At 35.8% G+C, this 23,471-nt stretch overlaps 1 protein-coding gene and 1 long non-coding RNA gene across 6 annotated transcripts in view; one reads left to right on the top strand and one right to left on the bottom strand.

The window, feature by feature from the left end:
• Positions 1 to 263: 263 nt before the first annotated feature.
• On the bottom strand, positions 264 to 2,834 carry LOC143252849 (uncharacterized). 4 transcript variants are annotated; one of them, XR_013029207.1, is made up of 3 exons: positions 2,790 to 2,834; positions 2,007 to 2,237; positions 264 to 1,378 (listed from the first exon to the last, which is right to left on the bottom strand). It is a non-coding gene; the product is annotated as an uncharacterized LOC143252849 (long non-coding RNA). The 4 variants fall into 4 exon arrangements; XR_013029205.1 differs by lacking the exon at positions 2,790 to 2,834 and adding an exon at positions 2,463 to 2,783; XR_013029206.1 differs by lacking the exon at positions 2,790 to 2,834 and adding an exon at positions 2,451 to 2,783.
• A 3,978-nt stretch (positions 2,835 to 6,812) lies between these two features.
• Positions 6,813 to 23,471, top strand: part of LOC143252851 (uncharacterized) — a 32,901-nt gene continuing 16,242 nt past the window's right edge. Inside the window, exon 1 of one of the 2 annotated variants that reach the window (XM_076505623.1) lies at positions 6,813 to 7,065. The gene's annotated coding sequence lies outside the window, so the exon portion shown is untranslated. Of the gene's footprint in view, positions 7,066 to 7,155; positions 7,268 to 23,471 lie in introns of those variants that run through there. The other variant, XM_076505625.1, reaches the window with a different exon arrangement.

Genomic DNA, 23,471 nt, shown 5'->3' on the forward strand with positions numbered 1-23,471 from the left:
TCGCACAAAGCTACTCGAGGGCTATCTGTGCTAGCCGTCCCTAATTTAGCAGTGTAAGACTAGAGGGAAGGCAACTAGTCATCACCACCCACCGCCAACTCTTGGGCTACTCTTTTACCAACGAATAGTGGGATTGACCGTCACATTATACACCCCCACGGCTGGGAGGGCGAGCATGTTTAGCGCGACGGGGGCGCGAACCCGCGACCCTCGGATTACGAGTCGCACGCCTTACGCGCTAGGCCATGCCGGGCCCACTATTATGTATGAGTAGTTTATTAGTAAATCTCTAAGCCATGGGAAGATCATCAGTCTCTACGATATATTCACTTTCCCCGTCACTGATTATTCCTCACCTGCTGAGGAACACTATCTCAGATCCTTCTCTGATGCTTTCAGGCATTTTTGACCAGAGCTGGGATTGTATTACTCCAGCTGGCGTAAGCTGAGGAGGAGGGCTATACAGACCACCACATTTAGTCTCAGATTCAACAGCTATTACATCATCATAATGATTTTTAATCATTTGTGATTTACTCACGCTGAGATGAAGAGCATAGATAGCTATTGTAGGTGCATTATGTATCAATGGCTCTTATTTCTGAGTAATTAGATGTAGCAAGATAAAAGTAAAGGACCTTTACAGAATGAACAAAAGTCTTAAACCAAGAAGAAAATTTCTCATATACCTGACAAGTCTCTTTGACAACTACCTCACCTCAGTAGCTGACTTTTTTCTTAACTAGTAAGGTCCTTCTCTTCATGAAACATGTCATTTCATCAACTATGAAACCTTTTTTAAACTTACTCACACAAGAGTAGAGTAAATAGCAATGTAAATTTTATTAAAAATAACAAACTCCACAATACATTATCATGCATTCAAAGCATTAAAGTTGTTATAACCTTTAAGCAGTCATATAGATCTGTTTAATAGCTGGAGGTTTGGTCAAGGTATTAATCATGGAGTAACGCTAAATCATTTACTAATTGAGTTATTATGTCAGTTAGAGTAATGAGATCAGACATACAGCAAAATTAACTGTTTTCATCACGGCACTAAACACAAAAACTGTCTGTGTCCTCGTTTTTGTTACACAGAACTGCTAATTTTGCAGAATGTTTAAAGCATCTTGTCTTTAAATTTTGTTTTAGACTATCTACATTCAGTATTCCTTAGTTTGCCAGAAATATTATATTATGTAGAATGACTAGTACAGTTCACATGGTTGTCTATTCTCTTTACAACATACATGATGCTGTAGTCTCTTGATATCAAATGAATGATCAATGAAGGACTCTACTTCCAATGACATGGCACAACGATCAATATTGCAGCAATATATCATTCCATCGTAGGCAGACTAGATATTATCTACTGGAGAATAACAAAAGAATAAAGACAGCTAATATCAGATCGGTTTAACCACATATTATGCGAGTCCTGCTCAAATACGGAACAAAGTATAAATTCAGAAACAAATTTTATAATATTACAATAAAATAGAAACACACCATAACAAAAAATAAAAATAAAGTTAACAACATTCCCCACAAATATTACACCTTTATATATATATTGTTGCAAACTATAATCTAAATGTTTTAATTTGGATGTCTGTTTGCAATAATACGTTTGACGCAATACCGAAAATAGAATGTTCATGAAAGGTAAACATGAAAATTTCATGCGTTATGTGGAGACAAGGGTATAATATGAGTACGATAATTAGTGGAGTTATACGTTAATTGGTATTTAACGTGTGTTACAGTTCAGATTCAGTAGATAGAGCTATCAAGGAAATTATGTAAATTGAGTAGGTAGTATTATTATCACAGTTGCTAGTTTATTCTATAGCGAAGAGTCCTACTCAAAGGGAGGACAGAAAATGTTAAGGGGTTCAATAAATTAAACGTTGTAAAACCTCATACATTGAAACGTTACATAGACGACATATTTTTCATCTGGACAGCCAGTTTTAACTTACTTAAAGAATTTAACTCACTTGCAAACTCTTTCCATAACACAATCAGTTTAAACTCAGAAACGTTTCAGAAATTCTGAAAAAACTTGTCATCTCTTAAAGCTCACCAATCCTCAACAGATATTTTCTCAAGTTCTCGTTGTCTTCTTCCGAAAAAGCAGAACTTCTAAACGATATCCTTGTTCACATAACAGTGGATTACATCCCACCCAAAAATGATTGTCTTCCATACATTATAGCCCATTGTCAAACCTGCAATTTCGTGAAAACCATTGACTCATTTTCTGACAAGCACAACCAAATAAACTTTAAAATATATAAAGAAATCATTTGTTAAATAAAAAAACATTTATCTTATACATTGTAAAAAACGCAGTCACCAGTATGTAGGATATGTACAAAAAACTCTTAGAAAATGTTTCAAGAACTATAAATCTTTCATTAATACCAGAGAGATTACTCAACACTTTAACGAACCCAATTGTCATTCCATTAACGATGCTACTCTTATCGGCATTGAAACAAGATTCAAAACAAAAACAGATAGAGAAGTAAAAGAAGCCTATCAAACTGCTACTCTAAATACTGATCAATCTTTCAGAATTATTCTAGTTCCTGGGATCAGTGATTTCCGTTCATTCTAGGGCTTGCTATTTATTTAAGATAATTTTTTTATAAATTGATTAGTATCACTTATCTATTTCATTTAGTCTCCAGGTATCATCTTTATTTTACTTGAACACTTAAGCGTAATTTTAGATATACATATATTTAGCCGCTTCTAAAGTAAAATATCTCTAGCACCTTCACATACACTCTCATTATCATCTACATTGTACCAGAAAGGAGACGGGTACAACAGAGTATAGAGAAATAGATATTTCCTGGAAAAACCACATGACCTTCATTACGTTACTAAACTTCCTTTATATATATATATATATATATATATACTCACTCGATTACACCGCCTTTTTATCACGCAATGGTGCGACAAATGGCGGGTAGCACTGAATCTTCACAAATCTCAAGCCATTTTATTTTATAGATGCTTTAAAAGAAAAAAGAAAGAATGCCCAAGGTACAAATTAAAATTTATGATACTGTGATCCCCTTCTCAAAATCTATTAAACTTCTAGGTATCCATTTTAATTTTAAACTTACCTGGTCAACCCATATTAACATAATTGCATCACGTATCAGTCACCGTATCTCCTTCTTTCGAAGGATCAGCGGTATAAACAAAGATTGTACCCCTCACACCATTATGTTCATATACAAAGTATACATTAGAAACCTGGTCAAGTATGGTTGCATGTTACTCTGTAACATGCCCGACTTTCTCTTTAAAAAATTACAAGCATTACAATACACGGCAATGAGGACTGCCTTCCGTTTGCTATGCAACACTCACCATTGTTACCTAGATAAAATATATGACATATATAAAAATATACCTATTAAAACACGTTTACGTCAAATAGCCACTAAATTTTATAAAAAACCAGTAAACCGTAACTCGTTTACAGCCCACTTCACCGATTTATCAGCTAACCCCTCCTCTTGGTAAACGGACATTTCACCCATCAATTCACTTAATCCTATTTACTGTCATCTATCTCAAATTAGTATTGATTATTCTGTCTAATTATCTTTTTTGTTTACAGCTCAGGCACTGACCAGATATATTTTTCGGCATCTGGTTAATGAAAGTGGATTTTTCTCGGGGTATTTCCGTTTTCCTCCCACAGCTAAATTACCGAGTATTAGGTTTTACAGATTCCTACCCTCTTGTTTTTTTTTTTTTTTTTAAGTTAATGTTTAACCTCTCGCAGACCACCAACGGACCTTTGCCACCATATTACAGAATAATCTCGTGAACTTTATATTTTGTAGGTTTAGCTATTAATCACTAGCCCAGTTAAATTTAATTTCGTGTGTAGGGCGAAGAGAAGGTCTCTTCTGAGCGCCCTCGACTACTTTGCATCTCTTTTTGAGATGCTAAGTGTTAAATCGGAATACCTGCCACGATTTTTAGTTTTAGTTTATACCACCTGCGGGCAATTGTTCTCCGACTTAGTTGCAAATTATTTACCTTTTGAAGAATATCATCTTTTTTTTTTTAATCATAATTCTTCAACAGAGTTTCAATGACCACAATCAATATTTCTTTTACTAGTTTAGCATCAGAAAATTATTTCTTTTTTTTGAGCCAGAATCCAAGATACTTTATAGCCAGCTAACGTAACTAGTTCTGTCGATGATAAAAATTTTAGGCCTTCCTTTTGTTCATGAAGTTTTGCTTTCAGATGGGTAATTTCATTCATACGATTTTTGCTATCAACTGGAAATTTTACATCAAATTCATCGTGAAAATTGTTAAAGTGTTGCTTAAGTTTGTATACTTTATTATTCCTAAAAACTTTGTTACACAAAAGACACACTTGCTTATTATTTGCTTCAACCACGGTAAATTTCAGCTTACAAACTCCATTAAATTTTCGTTTCATTCTCTTTTTAGCAGTAATGCCAGAATCATATAAATTATCTTCTTTATTTTCTGAGTGTTCACCATAAACTGGATTATTTCGCACTATCCACTTATCCATATTATGGGATTAAAAACAAAATATATTTAAACACTTGAAAGTTACACAATAAAAATGTTTGCAAGCGCATGCAAAACAACGCACACTCGATAAGAAACGCGGCCTGGCATGGCCAAGCGCGTAAGGCGTGCGACTCGTAATCCGAGGGTCGCGGGTTCGCGCCCGCGTTGCGCTAAACATGCTCGCCCTCCCAGCCGTGGGGGCGTATAAAGTGACAGTCAATCCCACTATTCGTTGGTAAAAGAGTAGCCCAAGAGTTGACGGTGGGTGGTGATGACTAGCTGCCTTCCCTCTAGTCTTACACTGCTAAAGTAGGGACGGCTAGCACAGATAGCCCCGAGTAGCTTTGTGCGAAATTACAAAACAAACAAACAAACAAACGATAAGAAACATCTATACCAGAATGACGTTACAAAATGGGAGGAGTCTGTGGCAGTGATGAAGCGCGCGATAATAGCGATGACGTGAGGTAGTGCAGTTATTGATTCCTAAACTCGAGCTGGCCACAACTGTAGTATCACTGTTGTAAATGCTTTTCTAACATAATGAAACCGATTAAATTTTCAATAAAATGTAATAAAAACAAATAATACCATATGTAATAATGTGTATAGAAGTTTTATTTTTTAATTAAATGATAAACGAGTTCATTATATATAAAAGCTGAAAAATATGGAATTGATATGACTAGATTTTAATACTGTTGTGTGGTATAACTTAACAGTTGCAATAAAACTAAGTAACAGCATGATTTTATTTTTAAAAAAATCAAAATTTTAACTTCTAGTTCAATAATTTAAGGCCCGCCATGGCCAAGCGTGTTAAGGCGTGCGACTTCTAATCTGAGGGTCGCGGGTTCGCATCCCGGTCGCGCCAAACATGCTCGCCCTTTCAGCCGTGGGGGCGTTATAATGTGACGGTCAATCTCACTATTCGTTGGTAAAAGAGTAGCCCAAGAGTTGGCGGTGGGTGGTAATGACTAGCTGCCTTCCCTCTAGTCTTATACTACTAACTTAGGGACGGCTAGCACAGATAGCCCTCCAGTATCTTTGTGCGAAATTCCGAAACAAACAAACAAATCAATAATTTAATGAAACAAATACATGTATTCAACTTACAAATAAATGACATGTTGAACTGAACAAAATACTTTTTTCATTGTTTGTTTTCTAGCAATCCTGTATCGGACTATTCTCTTAGTCCATTTTGTTAAATTAAACAAATCGCATAGTATGCTCCGACAGTTGCAGGGAACCAAGCCAAGAAGTGGGCCTGAAGAGTCTGACAAATTCGAGAATTGCTGAAAATGAGAATAAATCTAAAGAGCTCAAATACTTTTCATGCGGAGGACATATCTTTTGTAATTACACTACAAAATGGAACCGTAGATTTTAGTGTGGTAAGCCTATAAATTTACCGCCGTTCCACTGGCGGACATAAATACTCTTGTCTTCTACCATTATATCTATATAAATACTGTCTGTTGTGTGTTCATGTAACTATTTTGCAGAGTGTGGATGGATTTTCACCGAAATTAGTATGGAGGTTTATTAGGTCCATGAGTGGAAGGCAATACATGCAAATTCAGTTTTGAGTTGTTTATAACTACTTCCTTCACTTTAAATGAATTTTCACCAGATTTAGTTTGGAGGTTCAATGGGACTGTGGAGAGATAAATATAGATTTTCAGTTCATAATTTTTTGCGTTTTGTGGTTTTTATGGAGATTTTGCATTTTTTTTACTACTAATTCGCTTCCTGTTGATGAATTTTCAAAAATTTAGCAAGAAAGTTTGTTAGGTTCATATGGAGATACAACAAAAATTTACGGTTTCACATTTTACATTGTGTAGTTTATACGGGTTTTTTGCGTCTTTTACAATTACGTAGAAAGGAAGCAACTTTTCATGTTCTAAGAGTAAGATAACCTTTCAATAATCATGAATTCACATAAATTCCGTCCAGAGCACAGGAACTCCAACTAGTTAGTAAATAAAGTTTGTTTCTATTGAAACTAATTCTTGGTTAATGAATGTTTATGACATCTCTTTTAGATATAATTGTAATAATAAAATAAATGCTCATTTGTAATTCGACTGTTTGAGTTATTTTTCCATTTTATACTCATCAAATAATGCGTCTGTTTGGACTTTGTCGGTCTCTTAATTTTTATATTGAATTATTTGATAATGATCCCTTTTCCATTTAACTCAGTTTTCTGTTTGACTTTTTCTTTCATTATTTGTACCGTTGTTATACTGAAATACAATTTCAGATTCTTTGAAATTATGCCAGGTTAAGGTGATAGATTCCAAATTACGACACTTTTCACTAACTGATGGCGCATCGAGCTAAGTTATGCGAGAAAGGTCAAGTAAGAAGAGTAATCTAAACGTTTCTAATGGAAAAGTTAAACGCTGAATATTACATTTCTAGATGTAACGTGTAGCGTGGTTTGATGTGCATAGAAAGGTAAATAATTCTCATATCGGTTTTATTACAACGAAGAAATCGGTACAGATGTAATAATTGATACTGTGAAGTGTGAAGCGATTGGTAATGTTCTAACATTGTTTTCCATTCTAATTTGTTTGTGTAAATATAACTAAGTTTATGACGAATTTTGTGGTATGGAACTTTTTACAAGCTTTGCTTCTGCTTTGATCGACATTTAGTGAGTTACTGCCTTGATTTCGGCCCGAAATTTCTCAGGACCAAGCGGGTGTTCGATTTGTACAAGCTAATACTAATGTTATTATATGTGTTCTGTGTTTTCTTATAGCAAAACCACATCAGGCTATCTGCGGAGTCCACGGAGGGGAATCGAAACCGTAATTTTAGGGGTGTAAATCCGTAGACATACCGCTGTACTAGTGGGGGGCAATATTATTATAATATTGTAATAGTAATTTGAAATTTTTTGTTAATATTCTCATTGTATTACCGTTAGGCATAATAGCTAACTTTAAAATTACTTTTCTTGATTTTTAAATTAAGTTCTTAACCAACTTAAATTAGTTTACAAGTGTATTTACAAATATATAAGATGTAAGTATGAATAACAAAGTTTTTAATTTAAATCATAGTTGTTTTCAGAATTGATGGGGTGAATTCATTACTATTATTATCAACATTCATAATAATGAATTAGCCATATCAGTTAATAATATTTCTCATGCTTACGTTAAAGTTAATGAGGAGAATGGTACAAGTAGGACAAGGAGCACAAGCATAAATATTATCTGAGACAGTTAATTTCTAAAATGGTACTTGACCTATGGAATGGGTTGCTTTCAGTTGTGGATAATGCAATGAATTTAATGAAGTTTAAGAGAAGACTTAATTAAATATACAAATGAAAAGACTTATTTCTGAGATTGTATCTCAGAATGGCTTTTATGGGTATTATCACTTTTATTGATAAGGAGAGAACAATGTTTCAACCTCCTTAGGTCATCTTTGGTTAACCTTCTTAACCTGAAGATGACCTAGGAAGGTCAAAACATTGTTCTCTCCTTATCGATAAAAGTGTTAATACCCATATCAGCCATTCTGAGACACATTTTTATTTCAAGTGGGTTTCTTGTCATCAATAATTATCTTTGAGATTCTTATTATTAATTCAGTGGATGAAACAAGCTAGATGATAACACTTGTGCAGGCATGATTATTGTGATGAAGCTTTGTAGAATGGACGGCGACTGCCTATTGTGGAGACACAAGTGTCGAAGATGACATTTTGAAAGTCTTCTGTCTCTTGGAGAAAAGAGCAAATTTGGGAATGGTCCTTCAAGGGTTTCTAAATATTTTTTCCAAAAGTCATTTGGAGTGTCACCAGCCTCTGTGGGAACCTGTGCATGGCCCTTCGTTTTGATCAATACTAGTTTGGTATATTATTCATAAAAAGGTGGTCCACTATTTCCTTATAATTCCAATCAAAAAGTGGTCTCATCCTAAGTTCTTGGTTGAGCACAGGTTCCATATCCTTTCCATACTTCCATACTTACAAGTGGAACACTCCTTGTCCATTTGGTAGGAAGTGAGGATGAATGTCCATAATTCCAAATTGGATGAGTTCTGGTCCTCTGGTTGAGTACTATAAACACAATCTCATAATTCTGAGTCAGTGGTGTTGCCTTTTGGACTTTTTCAGGTGTAGGAGAGAGTTTGTCAACTTAGGTGTAGCTTATCATGATATATATATATAACACTGCAGTCCAATAGCTTTGTCCACCAATGTGAGATATAGGTACCATGACTTCTGAATTCCAATCTTGAGTTATGGAACTTGGTTGTTTGGTTGGGGCTGGCATATACTGATAATTACTCATATTCTATTCCACTTTTAATAGAGGAACTAAGTTCTAAGTGAAGAACATACCTGCTCTTCTATATGTAGTGAAGTTTCTCTTGTACCTCTTTTTTTTCTTGTGTGACCCACATCATTCCTGCACCAGTCCCTAAATATTCTCAGTGTGGGATTTTAGCTATAGTGTCAGTGGATGGGAAGTATGTTTTGAAAGTTAACATTTTTATAAACTGAAAATGTATTTCTAATAACATATACCTCTGCTGACACTTTGCTGCTCTACCTTCCCACTAAAAGTTGGTTTATGTTTTGAAAAAGTGATTGAATTATCAAGTTGAGGTGCTTATATACAGTACCTAGATAGAGGGTGCACTGAACTTGAATAAATTTGCAAATTAGAATTTGTCTAATGCATTTGAGTGGGGTATGAAAGACTTGAGGAAGCATTCTCACTGCTTAAATGGACAAATTGTGGAAATTCTGGAGATTTAGAAATAGCTATAGTGTCGGAAGAGGTATGCATTATTATAAACACATTTTTAGTTTGGGAAGATTTTAACTTCCATTAATGTAATATTAGAATATTTTTTATACATAGTTTAAATTAACTTGATCTGGCTGTGAGGCATCAGGATAGATAAATAGTGCTGTATTTAATAAAAAAAACCAAAAAACTTATTGGTAAACCAGTATCATTCTTTCTTATACACAAATATAAAAAAAATGTTACTAGCAGAGAAAGGTTGTCAAGTAGCTAGGAAATATTCTTTGCAACCATATAGAGTAAGTTTTATTGTCAGTTAGTGGATACTTATTGCAGTTGACTAGACAACTAGCTGTTTCAACTCTTGTAATAAGAGGATTGAAACATGTACATGCAGTATTTTAGTGGTTGTAATAAATACATGTAATATGCCTTGGCAAATTGTTTATAGATATTTTAAAATAGTATTTTTTATGGAGTAATGAAAATTAACAAGTTACTGTATGTAAGACTTATCATTTTTTTCTTTCATTGAAAAATTTAAAAACTTGGGCTGCCATTTATTGTGGATCAAACAGCTACATGTACTCTTTGGTTAAAAACAAAGATATATAGACATTGTTTTAAAGAGTACTAGAAGTTTGTTTGTTAAAACAGCTAATGGTTTTGTGATTCTTCTGTGTTTAGAAAACATATATGTACAGTTATTCATATTTTTAAGCATTTGTATTCCTAGAACATCTAATGTACACTTACACATTTTGGGTATAATAGACTAAACTGTTCTATCTGTACATGAACCAATGTAATAGAGGCACTAAAAAAATTGTACAGTTTCAGATTTTTTTTAGGTGATTTTGAATGTACATGTAGTGCATAATTTTTCAGATTGTGTATGGATCTGTTAAAAACATTTTGTCACCATTTCAGGTTCAATCCAACTGATGTAAATTTGTCATTAACTGTGTTAACATTTTCTGTTCTTTAGTATTAGTGTTTAGATTGATGTATCATACATTAGTTTTGAAGAAAATGTTTATCAAAATTTTATATTTAGATATAGGATTTGCATTTCAGTGTTTTTCTTCTGTGTTTGAATACATTGTTATATTAATTGTGGTTTCTATCGAAACATGCTAGTATAGGATTTTCAGTATTTTACTGAACAATCTTTATTAAGTGCATTTGTGTGAAGCTAAACCTTGTATATTTTATGTTAGGTCATATTGCTTTATTTCAACTTTACATTGTTTGCAGTTATGTGCACATCTTAACTATATACGTGTTCTATCTATTATAACCTTTCTTGCATTTTCTACCTTCGTACTGTATAATGTTAGAAATATATGTAGAAGGTAGTGTAGCATATGTGTCTAATCAAGGGCAGAATGGGCATGGAAGAACTCCATTTGTAACTTTTGTCAGCAAAATGTGTGCTTACCTTGCTTCACAGCTTTTCCTTAACCTTACCTCACACTTTTAAACATGGTTAAGCAACCATGGAAGATATGACTGAATTGAAATATTTTACATACTAAGTACTATGTGTACTTTCATGGATTATTAGTGCTATAGTGCATGTGTCTTGTGTTTTTAAATGTGTAGTAACTGTTCATAAATATTTTGGCTATCTAAGTACATAGGAGATAGAGAGAAGTGATTAGTGGGATTTGCTAATTCATTAATTATTGGTTCCAAAACAGTCTTACCTACTCACACACAAAGCTGTTGTGGGCCTGGTCTACACTCTAAGCATTGCTATTAAATATTTTACTACATCATTCAACTCTTATTACCCTACCAGTTTTACACCTGGTGCCAGGTGCTGCCTGTTCATATATGCTTCATATTATATTTATACTAGATATAAATAATTTTGTAATGCTCACTGTTGAGTTGAGGTGTTTTTGTAAGATATCTGGTAGTTTTTCTAGTGATGTGTATCCATATTTTTTTAATACAAAAAGTTCCTAAATTCATTTATAAAGAATCATCATACATGGACCTATGGCTAAAGCGGATGGGAATTTCTGCCCATTTATACTGACCTGTGATTCCTACAATTGGGGTCTTTCTACTTTTCAAAACAGGGAATTGCAGACCCCTATTGCACTATCTCCAATGTGTTATTCTTCTGGACTTCTCAGTGCATATTCCATTCTCCCTCTTTTTCTGATAGAGCATGGGAGTCCTTACTACTTCTGCTTCTCAGTCACTGGAATGGACTGTAAAGGGTTATTTCTGAGTGGGTTTTGAAAAACACAAAACTTTGTAGCCCATGTTTACCTACTTTGCTAAAAGAGAGCTATAGTTGTAATCATCATTACAGTACTGAAAAATGAATTATTCAGTAACATTGTGTATCAGAAGTGCTTCCCTTTGGGTATTGCACAGGTGGATTACCCATGTTCTTATATACAAGCTGGAAGGTGTTTCTACTGGATGTTTTCTTCAGGATGGACCTCACTTTGCATAATCCAATGTAACCTAAAGTGCTTTTCCTTGATGTTTTTGCCTGGTTGTACTACACTTGATCTAGTATACAATTCATGGTTCTTCAACCCTAGCCATATGTAATTTTGTTTTTCTCGGGCACTATACTATTGCTCACTATCACTATGTGTGGGACTACATCTTCTTACATATATGGATAAGTTTGATGTGTATATTGACAACAAGCTGGTTAAGAAAACTCTCATGATTGCACTCATATATATAATTTATTTTTCATAATCTTATATATCTAAAGTTCTTCCTCTGAATGCTTTGTACTTGGGAGGTCTGGACTTGTTGATCACAACATTTTATACAAAGTAATTATATTGGATGTTTTTCCTGGATAGATTTCAATTGGCATTTTCAGAGGTAACCAAAGGCACTACACTTGGCTCGTACTTATGTGTGTTTGTTGTCACTTATGCACTGGACTTTGTGTTTGTCAATGCCATGCTGTTTTATGTTATAGTTCTACAGCACTTCACTGATTTGGTGCTGCATGTCTTTCTACTGAATGCATTGATGCCTGTCAATTCAGTTCTGCTCTCTTTTTGTCACTGTGTTTGTTACTGGGTTAACAGTATACCTCTTCTAGAAGTATTGCTATATCCCACAGATTTGCTTTACTTTCATATTCTTGTACACCTGTTATTTCAATACAGTTGCTTTCCACTTGATTGGATTGTGATGTGCCTTCATTAGCTGTTCCATTGTTGCAGTGTGGAAGGAAAGATTGTTTCAGAATTTATTTTTTTAAATGCAAAATGTATTTCAAATATGTAATCCTTCCTACCCACTGATATGCCAATGTTTTTGGTTTGCACCTATCAATTCTTAAAAGTGAGTATTATTCTAGATTAGTAGAAGGAACCAGCTGTGCTAGTATAGATGGTGCAGTCTTTTTATTTTTGTTTAAAGACATTTCATCTCATTTGTAAGGTGAATGAGAAAGACAAATTTGAGTGTTACTTTCATCCACTAAAGTTTGGGGAACTTTTCTCTGTGAAAGAGAAACATCAAACATTCTTGCATTTTTTGGCCTTATCTGGTATTCAACATTTCTTTTATATCCCCTATTCTATATTCTCAATATTTTCATTTCATTTACCATTCCTGGACTGCTTTTGTGTGACATCAAGTCTTGCCCTTTTCACCTGATTTTTATTTCCTTGGTTTTAGTATTTTTCTGCCCCTTTTTATGATTCTTGCAATTGGGATTGTCCTTACCTGTGAGGGGGTGTGTGTGGACTATTGGCACTAGTTTTGTCTTTCTAGTGCCCACTGCTTCTGTCTTTACCTGATCCTTTTTACTACCCTTGTTTACCACATCTCTCTACACTTTCAGTCTGACCCACCCTGGCTGTCATAGTTTTCTTTCCACTAAGGGTTTTTACTTTCTTGCCCATGGACTTTCTCCCATTTTTCTTCTTTCTTCCTGTCCCATTTGTGTCCAGTGTCACTTTGAGGCTGTGTTCTTCATCCTTCCACTCAGTAACTGATTCACTATTGGAGTAGTTTTGCAACTTATTCTTTGCTAGGATTAGCCTTATCTCACCTGCTAGTGAGCTATGAATCTTATAGTCATTAGGGTTTGCACCTATTCTACTTGTACTGTGTATGAAGTTTAGTGACTATGGCTTCATGAGTATTGCTTATCCTTTTTAGTGACACAAATATGTTACTGTTGGTTTTTGCTTTAACCTCATTGTTTTTCTATCCATTTTTTTCATTGTAGTTTTTGTATGGATGGCTGGATTGATCTCATACCACTCTGTGTTCTATTACCTCTGTTCACACCATTAACACACCTTATTTGTACTCTTCTCTCTTGTAGGAAAGCATCCTTACATTTTATTTTATATTTGGCACATGGATCTCTCCAAGTTTGATGTTCAGAACAAAATTATTGTACTTTTCAAATATGCATTTAAAAATGTCCAAAATGTATTAGTTACTAGTTCTTAAACCAATGTAATTTATCTGGCTTTTAAATAAACTATAAATAGATTAAGTAAGTTTGTTACCTCTTAGTGCAACAGTTTTGTTCAACACAAATGAAGCATTTCTTTTCATTTATCATCTTTTACTGGTAAAAATACCCACAAAGTATCGTATGTTTTATGAAGAAGAGGATACATTTGATTATATAATTGTCTTGAAAGACACAGAAGGATGGGAAGGAGTTCTTTAGTGAGTTTGACAAATTTATTAATGCTGTAAAAACATTTGCCATCACAAGTAGTTTAAAATCCAAGTTTTTATATTAAAACTCTACTTTTATTTTCAAACATAAATATTTAAAAATTTCTTAATATTCACTTTGTGCATTATGTGACATGACTGCACTCTGAGTTAATTAAAATTATGAGTGTAACTCTGTTATACATCATTGCATGCACTTTGTCCTAATGTGTAAAAAGTTTAGGACCCTGTTGTTGTTTGAATGTTTTAATCATAATCATATTAAACAAAAATTCTGGATAGTAATAGTAACATAAATGCCATCTTTTAACTCATTATTCCAATTTATTAATGATAAATCTTCTCTCATGGCCTTAAAATTTGGTTTCTGACAGCTAGGAACTAATATTTTATTTCTTTTATCTCAAAATGAAGGAAAACATTAAACCTAATTATGCAACAATTACTTTTGTTCATGTGTTCTGCCCACTTCAGCTCTTGTAACTGTATCCTCCTCAGTTGTTAACAGTAACCTTAAAATTGTATCCTCCTACCCCTCGGTGTGGATTCCTGTACGTGGTGAGGGGACCTCCCAGAGAAGGTTCTGTTCTGTCTGGTTACCTTCTCTGGGATCTAAACATCCACCCATGTGTTTGCTGTGCATGGTGACCCGTGAAGGGGAGGAGAGGATCCTGGTGGTTGAGGGGTCCAACCCTAACACACCACTTTGGCCTTGAATTTCTGTAGATGAGCGGCCTTTGGGTGGCCCCCCTTGGGTCAGTCGGCTGGTCCACTTGGGCTAGAGTCAACCAAGTACCAGTGTTAGAAGTTCTCAGTGGGTGTTGTGGACATTGTGCCTGATGCTGGTGTTTGGATATAGTGCTCAGGAAACCCTGGCGTTGCTGCATTGTTCTTGCATGACATTGTAGTGCGTCCCCTCATAGGGCTCCATGATGGGTGGGGTCAGTGGGTACCGAAATTTTCCTTTTTTCCTATGGATCCTCCTTCAAAAAATGTAAATAAAATACTGAAAAAACAGTCAATAGGTAAGCGACCACGTCTTGAAGACTCTGAGCAGCAATCTTCAACATCTGTAACACACGTACCTCATTTTCTTATATTACATTCTTTTTCAGACAAACCTTTAAGGCAATTGTTCCCCTTTTTTATTCAGAAGGGACTAGAGGGTCTTGCTGGCTCTCCAAAGTGAGTAAAGAAGCTTCAATCTGGAGATATATTAGTTGAAACATCCACAACCCACCACAGTGAACTCTTCTTGAATTCAACGGCAGTTGGGGATATACCTATTGGGGTTACCCCTCATGCTACCTTGAATTCATCACGAGGAGTTATTGTTGAGAGGGATTTGAAGAATGTCCTTGAGTCAGAGATTCTCGCTGGTCTCTCCACTCAAGGAGTTACTGCAGTGAGGCGCATCTCCACTCTCAAAAATGGAGTTATGCTGCCAACAAATACCCTCGTATTGACATATACATCATCACGTGCACCTGCTACCATCAAGGCTGGTTATCTGATTTGCAGGGTATGGTCATATATTCTAAACCCTCTTCGATGTTTCCAATGTCAGAGGTTCGGCCACTCAAAGACATCATGTTGTGGTTCCCTGACATGTGCTCGTTGTGGTGGCAAGGGCCACAATGCCTATGAATGTGACATGGACCAACATTGCATCAACTGCAATGGTTCTCACCCTTGCTACTTTCGTTCTTGCCCAAAATGGTTGGAGGAAAAAGAGGTGCAGCATTTGAAAACGATTCATAACATCAGTTATCCTGAGGCTCAGAAATTGCTGCTCGCCACTCCATCTCGGACATATGCTGCTGCACTTCATTCCAAACCTACAGTGGGAGTGCAGACAGATCTCTCTCTATGCCTCCAAGAGAATCATTTTCAAAACAAATGAAAAGCCTTTTGACCTCCATGGTTAAAAAGGTTGATGAATCGACTTCCACACCCATCTCTATTCCTCCCATACATTCCAACAAACCTCAAGATCCACATCCTTCAGTTTCAAATACAGGCATTTCTTCTGATACATCTTTTTCCCCCACCCCAAGAGGCAAAACAATCATTCATTCTTGTCCTCAGTCACTGGAATCCCCTTCCAATAACAAAGACCTGCTCAATCGACCCAGGGCAGGATCCATGGAGGTTGATAGACCTCCTCCAGCTAAGGATAGTAAGGAAAAAAGACATGGTCATAAATAGAAGGGTTCTCCACCCACTTCGCCTACCCATCATTAAAAATGGCTACCTTGATGCAATGGAATTGTTGAGATTTACGTTCTAATCTGGATGATATCAAAACACTGATTGCTTCCTACCATCCTGTATGTCTTTCCTTACAAGAAACATTTCTAAAACCTGCTGATACAGTCACTATTTGGCAGTTTTCTCTGTACAGAAATGACAGGCTGTGTGATGGACGAGTACATGGAGGGGTGGCACTATTGGTTAATCAGCATGTGCCCACCCTGTCTTTGTCACTCAACACACCCTTGGAGGTTATAGCCATCTGTGTTTCCTTGGATCATACCATCACATTTTGTTCTCTCTAACTGTCCCCTGGAGAGACATATGATCAATCAGACATTGATGCTCTCGTTGAACAGTTGCCGTCTCCCTTTCTACTCCTGGCGGAATTTAATGGACATCATCCCCTCTGGGGAAGTGCTGTTATTGATGGGAGGGGTCACTCTGTAGAGCTTATGCTCTCTGATCACAATCTTTCTCTTTTCAATACTGGTTCTTCCACTTATTTTCATGCACCTAGTCAGCCCTTTACCACTATTGATCTCTCAGTTTGCTTCCCTTCATTATTCTCCCATTTTTCATGGAGGGTTGACAATTATCCACTAGGCAGTGATCATTTTCCTATACTTTTTAGAGAGACTGGCCATGGTCAATGCCACCCTACCACTTCAGATAGACTGGTCCACTTTCACTGTTCTTGCAGAACTTGATTCTGCCATCGTGAATCAGCCATCAATACACGACTGTGTGGCAGCAGTAACTGACTGTATTATACAAGCAGCTGCTCAGTGTATTCCTAAAATCTTGACACGTTTTCCACGATATCCTCGTCCGTGGTGGAATCCTGCTTGCCACTTAGCATGGAAGGCTCAAAAACGGGCCTGGGATACTTTTCGTAGATATCCCACACTTTTGAATCTCGTCGCTTTTCCAATGGGCACATGCTAGGTGGGTAAGACATCAAAGCCAGAAGGAATCTTGGATTAAGTTCACAACTAGCATATCTTCTACCACCAGTTTCAAGGTCAAATGGGACAGGATTCGAAAGGTCAGTGGGCACTACAATTCTGTCCCCCTCTTGATCTTACTCTCTGATGGTCAGGAGGTGGCTGATGTCCGGAGCATCGCTGATACTCTAGGTGAAAGCTTTTGCCAGGTATCTAGCACTTCTGCTTGTTCCTCCACCTTCTTGGCCATCAAAACTCGGGCAGAGCGTTCACCTCTTTCTTTTCAAACTGACTGTCTCTTTGACTATAATTGTCCCTTTACACTGGTGGAACTGAAAATGGCCCTTCATCGGTCTGGCAGAACCTGATGATATACACTATGACATGCTGCACCATCTATTTCGGGCTTCTCTTGATGTCCTTCTAATTGTCTTTAACCGGATCTGGCAGGAGAATGTTTTTCCTGATGCCTGGCACCAGGCTATTATTTTACCTTTCTCTAAGCCAGGGAAAGATCCCAAGATTCCTTGAAACTATCATCCAATTGCTTTGACAAGCTGTCTCTGTAAGACCTGAGAAAGGATGGTTAATGCTCGTCTTGTTTGGTTCCTCGAATCAAACAACCTCCTCTCGCCTACCCAGTGTGGGTTCCAAGACAGCACTCCACCACAGACCACCTAATTCAACTTGAAACATCAATCAGAGAAGCCTTTCTTAAACGCCAACATCTTGTATCAATATTCTTTGACATTGAGAAGGCTTATGACACAACATGGAGGTATGGCGTTTTGCGAGACCTCTGTACATATGGGTTACATGGCCATTTACCATGTTTATTAAAATTTTTTTAATGGACAGGAGATTCCAAGTTCGTGTGGGTTCGACACTTTCCCGTTCTTTTGTGCAGGAACTTGGAGTCCCTCAGGGCTGTGTATTGAGTGTCACACTTTTCAGTATAAAGATAAATGCCATCACTGACCAACTGCCTCTCACTATTGTGAATGGGCTGTATGTCGACGACTTTCACATCTCCTGTCAGTCGTCAAACATGAGATATATTGAGCGGCAACTACAAACTGCCCTCTATCATGTACTGAAGTGGACTATGGTGAACGGCTTTACTTTCTCTCTCTCTAAAATTGATTGCATGCACTTTTGCTGCCAATGGGGTATTTACTCTGATCCTGAACTTCATATCAGTGAAGTTTCGCTGCCAGTGGTCCCTGAGACCAAGTTCTTGGGGCTTATCTTTGACCATAAGCTGACCATTGTACCACACTTAAAGCAGATACGGGTCAAATGTACAAGAGCACTGAACATCCTCCATGTCCTCTCTACTACCTGTTGGGGAGCAGATTGATGTCCTATGTTAATGGTATATCGTGCTCTTATTCAATCAAAACTCGACTATGGATCAATGGTCTATAGCTCTGCCAGACTCTTGGCCTTAAAGGTCCCCATTCATCACCAAGGACTTCGACTCGGCACTGGGGCTTTCCGCACCTCTCCAGTTCAAAGCTTATACGTTGAATCTCATGAACCTTCTCTGCACTTTCTCCGTTTGCAACTATCTTTATTATATTCTTTGAAACTTCGTTCCTTACCAAAGCATCCCACCTGGGGATGTGTTTTCCTTTCTCAGTGGGCAGTACTTTTTCAGAACAGACAATCTGCCATTGCTCCATTTGGCATTCGCATCCAGGTGCAATTGGATGACTTGGGTCTGTCCTTGGATAACATTGCAGATTCCACAGGTCAGCCCATCCCACCATGGCTTATTACAGCCCCCAAATATGACCTTTCTTTCAGTCATCTGAAAAAGGCAGATACTCCAGATTGGAAGTAGCGTCATTTATTTTATGAACATCTTTCAAACAATCATTTCATTCCCATTTATACAGATGGTTCCAAATCAGGTAATTCAGTGGGCTATGCTATGGTTTGCTGCTGTTTGGTGGTTGCATGCAGAATCCCCTCTACAGCTTCTGTGTTCACTGCTGAACTGTATGCCATATCTCTTGCCCTGGATCATATTGAAGCTGAGCAGTACTCCAACTGCACTATTCATACTAACTCGCTTAGTTCTATACTGGCCTTGGAATCGCTACATGTTGGTTCACACCCTGTTTTGATATTCAAAACCGACTGATTCATTTCTCATTAACTGCTACTTCTATCCAGTTTTTCTGGATACCAGGCCATGTTGGTATTCGGGAGAATGAGGTTGCAGACATGGTAGCTAAATCTATCTGCTCCGGCACTATCACCACTGTGCCTATTCCGTACATGGACTGTGGTCTTGTATTCAAGGCTCAGCTCCGTGCCAGCTGGCAGTCCACTTGGAGTGAGCAATGCGACAACATGCTTTTTCAAATAAAACTATATATTGGGCTTTGGCCGTCTAGCATCCGTAAGGTTCGGAAGGAGGAAGTTGTTCTAACTAGACTACGCATTGGTCACAGTTTTTTAACTCATCATTTTCTTTTATCTGGAACTGATGTACCAGTGTGTAGTTTGTGTAACACTCAAATCACTACAAGCCACATTTTGCTTTCTTGCCATCGTTACGATTCTCAACGACGGCACTATCTTAAACATGTTTTTTCCCAGGGTTTATCTGTAACATTGGACAGTGTTATTGGTTATGGTGACACTGTCCACCTTGATAAAGTTTTTAGTTTTTTAATGACCATTAATCTTTTTAATCTCATTTAAGTGTTGGATATTTATTCATTACACCTTTTTAATTGTGGTTCCCTTTTCACAGTTTCATTCTCTCTAGTTCAATTTGACATTGAAAAATGGCCAGAACATTAAATAACTCTGCAACAGGATTGGAAAGGCCAACTTCAGGTGACTAACGCTGCTGTTTGAACTATCCGTTTGAACTACCCGTTAGTCGTCCTGGTGAGTTGTTATTACAATTTTGCTGCATGTCTTTTAAACTTTTATTACTTTACCCTTTAGTACTGGCCATAATGACACATAACCCAGAACCAGGACTGGAAAGACCAACTTCAGGTGACTGTGGTGGTTTTGGTACTTGCCTGTTAGTCTTCCTGGCGGGTTATGATCGTTACCATTCTGCTACAGAAGTTCTTTACAACTTTATAGATTGGATGTCAACATCGGTTTTATGCAATTTTCTGTTTTTAATTGCTGTTTTGTTTTACCTTTGTTTACTTTTAGAAATTTTACTACATTTGTTTTACTTTTACCTTTTTACTGGACATTTGGCTACTCATTATTACGATTTTGATAATGGCTGCTATGACACATAACCCGGAACCAGGACTGGAAAGGCCAACTTCAGGTGAATGACAGTGGTTCTTGAACTTACCTGTTAGTCTTCCTGGTGGGTTATGATCATTACCATTTTGCTAGAGTAAGTACTTTACAACTTCTTTTACTCTGCTTTCTCTCTTACCATTGTAAACTAGGTGTCAACATTGGTTTTATGCTTTTTATGTTTTTCAGTGATGTTTTGTTTTACCTTCATTTCCTTTTCTGTATTTTACTACATTTAATTTATTTTTGCCTTTTTACCAGATGTTTGGCGCAGATAGCCTAGCTGCTTTGTGCCATAAAACACTAAATCAATCAATCAACGTATCCTCCTGTGGTTGGATTTCAGATCATTTTGTATAAAAACTTCTAAATCATTTCAAAAAATGTCTTCTTAACTTGACTGCACACAATCACAATTATGTCTTAAAATTGACATATCCAGTAATTATTGCTTCAGTATTTCTATTAGTAATAGTCTGGATTTAATTATACAAAACGTTCATTATCACTAAATAATAAACAAATGCTAATTATTGTTGTTCATTAAATCTAAACTTCACTAATTCTCATTATGTCTTAGTCTAGTGAAGTTTCAACTCAAGGTCAGAAGTCATATAGGTGTGTTACTGAGAGATGAAATTGGCCATTCTATACAAAAAAGATTGGTGTTGATACAGTATATATGTAGTATTGTAAGTTTTTATCCATATACTGTTTTGCATATCATATTATAATAAAGGTACTTTATAACAATTAATTAACATGCAATGCTTTTATTTCTTGTTTACAAACACTTCAGTGCTTCAGTTATCCTGTCAATTTATTTCTTCCCAATATATATTTATATTGTTTTCTCCCAAAAACAATTGTTCCTTGGTTCCAGCAACTAAACTGACAACATGCTCTATGATGTTCTGTATTTTAACACTTTGCAATAAAATTAGTGTATTTTTATGCTTGCTACAACAAGTAACTTGTTAGTATATTTAATGAGATTCCCTCAGTATCGAAACATTATGATTATGTTGACCCTCACTGTAAACATACAAAGGATGAAATGTAATATGAATGTTGACTGAACTTATTTTCTATGCTTTAAGCTATATTACTACCATACCCCTCTGTAAACATAGCACTGTCATTCTCACTCTTTTTGAAAGCAACTTTTTCCTTAACTTCATCCAATTTTTTCTTGCTTCCTTGATTTGTAGTTATAACCTGCTATTCCCCCCTAATAGAATAATCTCCCAGAGTGGTCCCTCCTTTCAACTGTTTACATAATTATATTAGTAACTGTGAGTTTTTTCATTGATATAATAATATAGTATTATTCTAAATTTATAAAATATTTTGGTATATGTGCATTTTTCACATAATAATTAGTCAAGAAAAGTTCACTTGAATTTGCACTAGCTGTCTTTGTTTCTTTGGCATTTGTTGGGGATGACACATGTTTTAATAATGGATGTTATGTATGTAATACTGCATGTTTTACAAGGATGTCCAAAGCAGTATACTTTAATGACATGTCAGGTGATATCTAGAGTTTATTAGTTCTACTATATTTCAATGGGATTGATCAACAGTGACATAGGTGGCTTGCATGTCATGAGAGTACTGTATTTTATTTTTTAAATAATACTATGATCTCTAAACTCTTTCTTAAGCTGAAACCCTCAGTCTGGTAAGTGAGATTTAAGTTCTTTATAGGTAATGGTTTTCCCATAAAGTTTAACTTGTAATTTTATTCAATTCTTAATAAATGTCTTTATAAGATATTAAGAGAGTTAAGAGTTAACTGTATAATAGAGGTGTATTCTTTCTGCTATGTTAATATTATTTGTGTTGTATGTGTTTGTGAGTTTTAAATATTACTTTATTATGTGTTTAGAATTTGTATTTAGTGTCTATTTTTCAAACATAAAGAACTTGAAATTACTTCATAATGTATATCTTATTGAACCTCCTATTATTAAGTAGACCTATCAAGTTACTGGAAGGTTAAGTTTTATCAGAAGTCTAAGCAAAGTTCCACTATGACTTGTGTAAAACAAACACAGTTTATTAAATATCACAACAGAAATCCCCAAAATGCTTTCAAAGAATGAGGAATTTTATCTCTTCCAAAACAAAAACAATTTGTAAATCCATGCCTAGCTAGGACTTAGGTACAAACATTAATAACGAATATGACATAAATCTCAGTGATAAATGTCAATAACTATGAAAGGAATTAGGAAAAAGAACTAGAAAAATGGAAAACTGTTTTCTCTGGTGAATTAATGTTTCAAAATTAAACCACTTTTCAATACCAAGCAATAATTAGCAAGAATTCTTTTTAACTATATATTAAAAACTAACTGATTTTAAAGATCAAGGAAGGTGTTTTGTTTAGTAGTTGGACCATGAGGTTACATTTTATATGGCTGCATATTATCTTTTACAAAATTAATATCTGTATATTACTGTTAGAAACTTCAAGTTTCATAATACATATATACTAAAAATCAACACATTCTAGATAAAAGATGAGTTCGTGCTTTAATGTAACTAAACATTCATAGTTAAACTAAACAGAAAGAATAATAAATGGTGAACAAAACTATAGAAAAATGAAGAATTCACTATCTCGCAAACTTTGTTTTACTTGAAGAAACCACACAAGTAAGCAAACTGCAATTTTGTATACTTTATCTTTCAGAGTTTCCTGAAAGTTGTAATCAAATCTACAACTGTTGAACTTAACCCACTCCTGAAGCCTATTACACCCTATAGGTTTCAGTCGATTTAACATTGATATCTCCTACCAACCAATACTGATACAATTAACAACTAGTATTGCAGCTGCAATATGCACCACATCCCTAATTGTATGTAACTAATTGCTAATTAAATGAAT

Source organism: Tachypleus tridentatus, chromosome 6 (genome assembly GCF_004210375.1).
Source record: "Tachypleus tridentatus isolate NWPU-2018 chromosome 6, ASM421037v1, whole genome shotgun sequence".
NCBI classification, from domain to species: domain Eukaryota; kingdom Metazoa; phylum Arthropoda; class Merostomata; order Xiphosura; family Limulidae; genus Tachypleus; species Tachypleus tridentatus.